Source organism: Pleurodeles waltl, chromosome 4_1, assembly GCF_031143425.1.
Source record: "Pleurodeles waltl isolate 20211129_DDA chromosome 4_1, aPleWal1.hap1.20221129, whole genome shotgun sequence".
NCBI classification, from domain to species: domain Eukaryota; kingdom Metazoa; phylum Chordata; class Amphibia; order Caudata; family Salamandridae; genus Pleurodeles; species Pleurodeles waltl.
The window spans coordinates 39,649,588-39,659,012 of NC_090442.1; the positions used below are offsets into that span (position 1 = coordinate 39,649,588).

At 41.3% G+C, this 9,425-nt stretch overlaps 1 non-coding gene across 1 annotated transcript; it reads right to left on the reverse strand.

Moving 5' to 3' along the window:
* On the reverse strand, positions 1-73 carry TRNAR-UCG (transfer RNA arginine (anticodon UCG)). The gene has a single exon. It is a non-coding gene; the product is annotated as a tRNA-Arg (tRNA).
* Positions 74-9,425: the final 9,352 nt, after the last annotated feature.

The following is a 9,425-nucleotide window of genomic DNA, read 5'->3' on the forward strand; positions in this document are numbered from 1 at the left end:
CAACCACGAAGGGACTCGAACCCTCAATCTTCTGATCCGAAGTCAGATGCCTTATCCATTAGGCCACATGGTCACTGACTGCAATATGTTTGGGTGTTTAGGGTTAGGTGTATGATTGGATGTGGAACATATCAATTACAGGTGCGCACGACAGGATCCCATACCGTTCTTCATCTTCTTTCCATCAAAGGAGTTTTTTCAAACAATATCTAGATAATTTCCAAAGTTTCATATCTTATGATGTGCTTTTTTGCCGTTAATCCTCCTTTCTTCTTTTATTGAATACTCTGTTTTATGCTGCAATGGTATTTTTGGATTATTTGAAAATAGAATGAAACTGCTTTGACAGTAGTTCAGACTTCCCATTTCTTGACTTGCTAATTTGCTCCCTGAATTAGCTTATACAAGTGACATGAACAGGGCCTTGACCTAAGCACGTACCTGAAAGCCTGTCACCACCTCTAGAAATAAAATTCACAGCAGCTCAAAACATTCATTTTGAAAGAGAATATTTCAAGTGAGTCCAAGTTTAATTTCAATAAAGAAAGCTGTATAAAATGACACGCTGCACATTTGGGTAACCAGCATGACCCTTTTCAGTGAAGAAGTGGAATGGTTCTGTTGCAATATACTATCACCCTGGCAAGCTGCTACGAGGAAGAGTAAACAATATGATTAGGTTTCAGCAAAAATGTATTAGTTCAGGGTGTGCACCTCAGATAGACTTAAACTATCACACCCTGGTCTGTGAGAGTAGTGCCGTATCCATTGCGGCATTGAGGGTAATCTGCAAGACAGAGTTCCAAAATCATCATTTCATGTCAGTTCATGGCCACATACAGTATTTCTGCAGTCATTCGTTTCACTTTTCTGTCTTTAATTAAACTGACCATTTTAAACCTCCGGCACCCACCACTTCAATCTTACCGTTTTTGTGCTATCATAGGGCCTTGGAACTTTTGGCAAGTGGATAGAAGCAGTCAGAGAACCAAATCACAATACATACTCCTTTGCCTGATACCTTTCACAACAAACTGCTCTTGGAAAAAGACGTTAACCGGTCCTTGCTCTCAGACAGACACAGAAAGCCTATCACCACCTCTACGAACATATTTCAATCAAACCAATATATATCATTCAACAATTATGCCTCTGTATCAATATAACTACAACTCGAGACTGAAAGGAATTTAAAAAACAATCTGCCCATTTAAATAACCAGCAGAGTTTTAAGGACGTACAAATTGGAATGTGACAATTTCAGAGTTCCTCATTCATAAGAAGTCTGTGAGATAGTATATCAGAAAGATCTCAAGTTTATAGCAAAAATGGTTGTAAGGGTGATCTTTACCACACAATTGCAACTAGGTGCCTCAATCTGCAAGAGACCAGTCCTTGACAGATTACACAACTGAGGCAACAGCAAAGGCAGCAATTGTGTCAATCCTTTATGATTCTTCTCTAGTACTATACTTTTTCTGAGGGACAATTTGCATTATTCCTGGAGAAAATCATAGAGCTTCTACCCATGCATAGTTTCTGCTTTCTGCACGCACACACTGCCTGCACTGCATCTAACCACAGTTCTGTTCAGAATGATTGTGCCATGTCATATTGTTGTATACGTATTGCATATCCGTGGCATTTATGAAGAGATACTTTGGTATGGCAGAAAGACAGAAATGTAGCAATGCTGAAGGCATAACATGACTGATTGTGCAGTTTGCATTGGGCTTTCTTAATGAGTGAGAGTGAAAGGAGTATTGTAAGAGTGTGTTTCCAGTTTGTATGTAAAGATAAGTTGGGTGCTGTGAGAAAAAGACTCAACCATGAAGGGACTCAAAACCTCAATCTTCTGATCCGAAGTCAGACGCCTTATCCATTAGGCCACATGGTCACTGACTGCAATATGTTTGGGTGTTTAGGGTTAGGTGGTATGAATGGATGTGGAACATATCAATTACAGGTGCGCAGGACAGGATCCCATACCGTTCTTCATCTTCTGTCCATCAAAGGAGTTTTTTCAAACAATATCTAGATAATTTCCATAGTTTCATATCTTATGATGTGCTTTTTTGCTGTTAATCCTCCTTTCTTCTTTTATTGAATACTCTGTTTTATGCTGCAATGGTATTTTTGGATTATTTGAAAAGAGAATGAAACTGCTTTGACAGTAGTTCAGACTTCCCATTTCTTGACTTGCTAATTTGCTCCCTGAATTAGCTTATACAAGTGACATGAACAGGGCCTTGACCTAAGCACGTACCTGAAAGCCTGTCACCACCTCTAGAAATAAAATTCACAGCAGCTCAAAACATTCATTTTGAAAGAGAATATTTCAAGTGAGTCCAAGTTTAATTTCAATAAAGAAAGCTGTATAAAATGACACACTGCACATTTGGGTAACCAGCATGACTATTTTCAGTGAAGAAGTGGAATGGTTCTGTTGCAATATACTATCACCCTGGCAAGCTGCTACGAGGAAGAGTAAACAACATGATTAGGTTTCAGCAAAAATGTATTAGTTCAGGGTGTGCACCTCAGATAGACTTAAACTTACACCCCCTTGTCTGTGAGAGTAGTGCCCTATCCATTGCGGCATTGAGGGTAATCTGCAAGACAGAGTTCCAAAATCATCCTTTCATCTCAGTTCATGGCCACATACAGTATTTCTGCAGTCATTCGTTTCACTTTTCTGTCTTTAATTAAACTGACCATTTTAAACCTCCGGCACCCACCACTTTAATCTTACCGTTTTTGTGCTATCATAGGGCCTTGGAACTTTTGGCATGTGGAGAGAAGCAGTCAGAGAACCACATCACAATACATACTCCTTTGCCTGATACCTTTCACAACAAATTGCTCTTGGAAAAAGACGTTAACCGGTCCTTGCTCTCAGACAGACACAGAAAGCCTATCACCACCTCTATGAACATATTTCAATCACACCAATATATATCATTCAACAATTATGCCTTTGTATCAATATAACTACAACTCGAGACAGAAAGGAATTTAAAAAACAATCTACCCATTTGAATAACCAGCAGAGTTTTAAGGACGTACAAATTGGAATGTGACAATTTCAGAGTTCCTCATTCATAAGAAGTCTGTGAGATAGTATCTCAGAAAGATCTCAAGTTTATAGCAAAAATGGTTGTAAGGGTGATCTTTACCACACAATTGCAACTAGGTGCCTCAATCTGCAAGAGACCAGTCCTTGACAGATTACACAACTGGGGCAACAGCAAAGGCAGCAATTGTGTCAATCCTTTATGATTCTTCTCTAGTACTATACTTTTTCTGAGGGACAATTTGCATTATTCCTGGAGAAAATCATAGAGCTTCTACCCATGCATAGTTTCTGCTTTCTGCACGCACACACTCCCTGCACTGAATCTACCCACAGTTCTGTTCAGAATGATTGTGCCATGTCATATTGTTGTACACGTATTGCATATCCGTGGCATTTATGAAGAGGTACTTTGGTATGGCAGAAAGACAGAAAAGTAGCAATGCTGAAGGCATAACGTGACTGTTAGAAATGGGGTCTCTGGTTGACAGTCAGGTTACCCCCTGTTCAAGCAAGGACCCTCACTCTAGTTAGGATAAAAGAGAATCACCCTCAGCTAACCCCTGCTTACCCCCTTGGTAGCTTGGCAGAGCAGTAGGCTTAACCTCAGAGTGCTGGGCGTAAAGTATTTGTACCAACACACACAGTAACTTAATGAAAACACTACAAAATGACACAACACCAGTTTAGAAAAATAGGAAATATTTATCTAGACAAAACAAGACCAAAACGACAAAAATCCAACATACACAAGTCAAGTTATGATTTTTTAAAGGTTTAAAATAAAAAGAGTCTTTAGGTAGTTGTAACAACACACTAGCGCTGCTAGCGTGTAAATGTACCTGGTTTGCGTCAAAAATAACCCCGCACGGGCGGTGTGCGTCGAAAGTAACCCTGCACGGCTGTGTGCGTCGAAAACAACTCGGCACGGCGGTGCGTGTTGAAAAAGCCAGCCACACGACGATCCGAAAGTCCCGCGGCGCAGGGTGCGATCTCTCAGCCTCCGTCAGCGATGCTGCGCGTCGTTTCTCCTGCTCCGGGCGTCGGTTTTTCGGTCGCGTTTCCTGCGGCGTCGTTTCTCAGCTGCGGAACCGGCGTCGCGTCGTTTTCTCAGCCGCGATCGGATTCGCGTCGATCTTTTCTCCGCACGGCGCTCGGTGCGTGTATTTTTGTCCTTAGGCTGCCAGCCTCTCCTTTCAGGGTCCCAGGAACTGGAAGGGCACCACAGAGCAGAGTAGGGGTCTCTCCAGAGACTCCAGGTGCTGGCAGGAAGAAGTCTTTGCTATCCCTGAGACTTCAACAACAGGAGGCAAGCTCTACATCAAGCCCTTGGAGATTTCTTCTTCAAGATGGAAGGCACACAAAGTCCAGTCTTTGCCCTCTTACTCTGGCAGAAGCAGCACTGCAGGAAAGCTCCACAAAGCACAGTCACAGGCAGGGCAGCACGTTTTCCTCAGCTATCAGCTCTTCTCCAGGCAGAGGTTCCTCTTGGTTCCAGAAGTGTTTCTAAAGTTTGTAAGTTTGGGTGCCCTTCTTATACCCATTTTAGTCTTTGAAGTCACCTTTCTTCAAAGGGGACTCACACCTTCTTGTGAAATCCTGCCTTGCCCAGGCAAGGCCTCAGACACACACCAGGGGGCTGGAGACAGCATTGTCAGAGGCAGGCACAGTCCTTTCAGATGAGAGTGACCACTCCACCCCTCCCTCCTAGCAGAGATGGCTAATCAGGAAATGCAGATTACACCCCAGCTCCCTTTGTGTCACTGTCTGGTGTGAGGTGAAAAACAACCCAACTGTCAAACTGACCCAGACAGGGAATCCACAAACAAGGCAGAGTCACAGAATGGTTTAAGCAAGAAACTGCTCACTTTCTAAAAGTGGCATTTCCACACGCACAATCTTAAAATCAACTTTACTAAAAGATGTATTTTTAAATTGTGAGTTCAGGGATCCCAAACTCCACATGTCCATCTACTCTCTAGGGGAATCTACACTTTAATCATATTTAAAGGTAGCCCCCATATTATCCTATGAGAGAGAGACAGACCTTGCAACAGTGAAAACGAAATTGGCAGTATTTCACTGTCAGGACATATAAACCACATTACTATATGTCCTACCTTATCCATACACTGCACCCTGCCCTTGGGGCTACCTAGGGCCTACCTTAGGGGTGCCTTACATGTAAGGAAAGGGAAGGTTTAGGCCTGGCAAGTGGGTACACTTGCCAAGTCGAATTTACAGTGTAAAAATACACATACAGACACTGCAGTGGCAGGTCTGAGACATGATTACAGAGCTGCTTATGAGGGTGGCACAACCAGTGCTGCAGGCCCACTAGTAGCATTTGATTTACAGGCCCTGGCACCTCTAGTGCACCTTACTAGGGACTTACTAGTAAATCAAATATGCCAATCATGGATAAACCACTTACATACAATTTAAACAGGAGAGCATATGCACTTTAGCACTGGTTAGCAGTGGTAAAGTGCTCAGAGTTGAAAAGCCAACAGCAACATGTCAGAAAAAAATAGGAGGCAGGAGGCAAAAAAGTCTGGGGATGACCCTGCATAAGCAAAAGTCCAACAGTGACTGATTGTGCAGTTTGCATTGGGCTTTCTTAATGAGTGAGAGTGAAAGGAGTATTTTAAGAGTGTATTTCCAGTTTGTATGTAAAGATAAGTTGGGTGCTGTGAGAAAAAGACTCAACCATGAAGGGACTTGAACCCTCAATCTTCTGACCCGAAGTGAGACGCATTATCCATTAGGCCACATGGTCACTGACTGCAATATGTTTGGGTGTTTAGGGTTAGGTGGTATGAATGGATGTGGAACATATCAATTACAGGTGCGCAGAACCGGATCCCATACCGTTCTTCATCTTCTTTCCATCAAAGGAGTTTTTTCAAACAATATCTAGATAATTTCCAAAGTTTCCTATCTTATGATGTGCTTTTTTGCCGTTAATGCTCCTTTCTTCTTTTATTGAATACTCTGTTTTATGCTGCAATGGTATTTTTGGATTATTTGAAAAGAGAATGAAACTGCTTTGACAGTAGTTCAGACTTCCCATTTCTTGACTTGCTAATTTGCTCCCTGAATTAGCTTATACAAGTGACAGGAACAGGGCCTTGACCTAAGCACGTACCTGAAAGCCTGTCACCACCTCTAGAAATAAAATTCACAGCAGCTCAAAACATTCATTTTGAAAGAGAATATTTCAAGTGAGTCCAAGTTTAATTTCAATAAAGAAAGCTGTATAAAATGACACGCTGCACATTTGGGTAACCAGCATGACTCTTTTCAGTGAAGAAGTGGAATGGTTCTGTTGCAATATACTATCACCCTGGCAAGCTGCTACGAGGAAGAGTAAACAATATGATTAGGTTTCAGCAAAAATGTATTAGTTCAGGGTGTGCACCTCAGATAGACAAACTTACACACCCTGGTCTGTGAGAGTAGTGCCCTATCCATTGCGGCATTGAGGGTAATCTGCAAGACAGAGTTCCAAAATCATCCTTTCATCTCAGTTCATGGCCACATACAGTATTTCTGCAGTCATTCGTTTCACTTTTCTGTCTTTAATTAAACTGACCATTTTAAACCTCCGGCACCCACCACTTCAATCTTACTGTTTTTGTGCTATCATAGGGCCTTGGAACTTTTGGCAAGTGGACAGAAGCAGTCAGAAAACCACATCACAATACATACTCCTTTCCCTGATACCTTTCACAACAAACTGCTCTTGGAAAAAGACGTTAACCGGTCCTTGCTCTCAGACAGACACAGAAAGCCTATCACCACCTCTACGAACATATTTCAATCAAACCAATATATATCATTCAACAATTATGCCTCTGTATCAATATAACTACAACTCGAGACAGAAAGGAATTTAAAAAACGATCTGCCCATTTGAATAACCAGCAGAGTTTTAAGGACGTACAAATTGGAATGTGACAATTTCAGAGTTCCTCATTCATAAGAAGTCTGTGAGATAGTATCTCAGAAAGATCTCAAGTTTATAGCAAAAATGGTTGTAAGGGTGATTTTTACCACACAATTGCAACTAGGTGCCTCAATCTGCAAGAGACCAGTCCTAGACAGATTACACAATTGGGGCAACAGCAAAGGCAGCAATTGTGTCAATCCTTTCTGATTTTTCTCCAGTACTATATTTTTTCTGAGGGACAATTTGCATTATTCCTGGAGAAAATCATAGAGTTTCTACGCATGCATAGTTTCTGCTTTCTGCACGCACACACTCCCTGCACTGCATCTACCCACAGTTCTGTTAAGAATGATTGTGCCGTGTCATATTGTTGCATACGTATTGCATATCCGTGGCATTTATGAAGAGGTACTTTGGTATGGCAGAAAGACAGAAAAGTAGCAATGCTGAAGGCATAACGTGACTGATTGTGCAGTTTGCATTGGGCTTTCTTAATGAGTGAGAGTGAAAGGAATATTGTAAGAGTGTGTTTCCAGTTTGTATGTAAAGATAAGTTGGGTGCTGTGAGAAAAAGACTCAACCATGAAGGGACTTGAACCCTCAATCTTCTGACCCAAAGTGAGACGCCTTATCCATTAGGCCACATGGTCACTGACTGCAATATGTTTGGGTGTTTAGGGTTAGGTGGTATGAATGGATGTGGAACATATCAATTACAGGTGCGCAGGACAGGATCCCATACCGTTCTTCATCTTCTTTCCATCAAAGGAGTTTTTTCAAACAATATCTAGATAATTTCCAAAGTTTCCTATCTTATGATGTGCTTTTTTGCCGTTAATCCTCCTTTCTTCTTTTATTGAATACTCTGTTTTATGCTGCAATGGTATTTTTGGATTATTTGAAAAGAGAATGAAACTGCTTTGACAGTAGTTCAGACTTCCCATTTCTTGACTTGCTAATTTGCTCCCTGAATTAGCTTATACAAGTGACAGGAACAGGGCCTTGACCTAAGCACGTACCTGAAAGCCTGTCACCACCTCTAGAAATAAAATTCACAGCAGCTCAAAACATTCATTTTGAAAGAGAATATTTCAAGTGAGTCCAAGTTTAATTTCAATAAAGAAAGCTGTATAAAATGACACGCTGCACATTTGGGTAACCAGCATGACTCTTTTCAGTGAAGAAGTGGAATGGTTCTGTTGCAATATACTATCACCCTGGCAAGCTGCTACGAGGAAGAGTAAACAATATGATTAGGTTTCAGCAAAAATGTATTAGTTCAGGGTGTGCACCTCAGATAGACAAACTTACACACCCTGGTCTGTGAGAGTAGTGCCCTATCCATTGCGGCATTGAGGGTAATCTGCAAGACAGAGTTCCAAAATCATCCTTTCATCTCAGTTCATGGCCACATACAGTATTTCTGCAGTCATTCGTTTCACTTTTCTGTCTTTAATTAAACTGACCATTTTAAACCTCCGGCACCCACCACTTCAATCTTACTGTTTTTGTGCTATCATAGGGCCTTGGAACTTTTGGCAAGTGGACAGAAGCAGTCAGAAAACCACATCACAATACATACTCCTTTCCCTGATACCTTTCACAACAAACTGCTCTTGGAAAAAGACGTTAACCGGTCCTTGCTCTCAGACAGACACAGAAAGCCTATCACCACCTCTACGAACATATTTCAATCAAACCAATATATATCATTCAACAATTATGCCTCTGTATCAATATAACTACAACTCGAGACAGAAAGGAATTTAAAAAACGATCTGCCCATTTGAATAACCAGCAGAGTTTTAAGGACGTACAAATTGGAATGTGACAATTTCAGAGTTCCTCATTCATAAGAAGTCTGTGAGATAGTATCTCAGAAAGATCTCAAGTTTATAGCAAAAATGGTTGTAAGGGTGATTTTTACCACACAATTGCAACTAGGTGCCTCAATCTGCAAGAGACCAGTCCTAGACAGATTACACAATTGGGGCAACAGCAAAGGCAGCAATTGTGTCAATCCTTTCTGATTTTTCTCCAGTACTATATTTTTTCTGAGGGACAATTTGCATTATTCCTGGAGAAAATCATAGAGTTTCTACGCATGCATAGTTTCTGCTTTCTGCACGCACACACTCCCTGCACTGCATCTACCCACAGTTCTGTTAAGAATGATTGTGCCGTGTCATATTGTTGCATACGTATTGCATATCCGTGGCATTTATGAAGAGGTACTTTGGTATGGCAGAAAGACAGAAAAGTAGCAATGCTGAAGGTATAACGTGACTGATTGTGCAGTTTGTATTGGGCTTTCTTAATGAGTGAGAGTGAAAGGAGTATTGTAAGAGTGTGCCTCCAGTTTGTATGTAAAGATAAGTTGGGTGCTGTGAGAAAAAGACT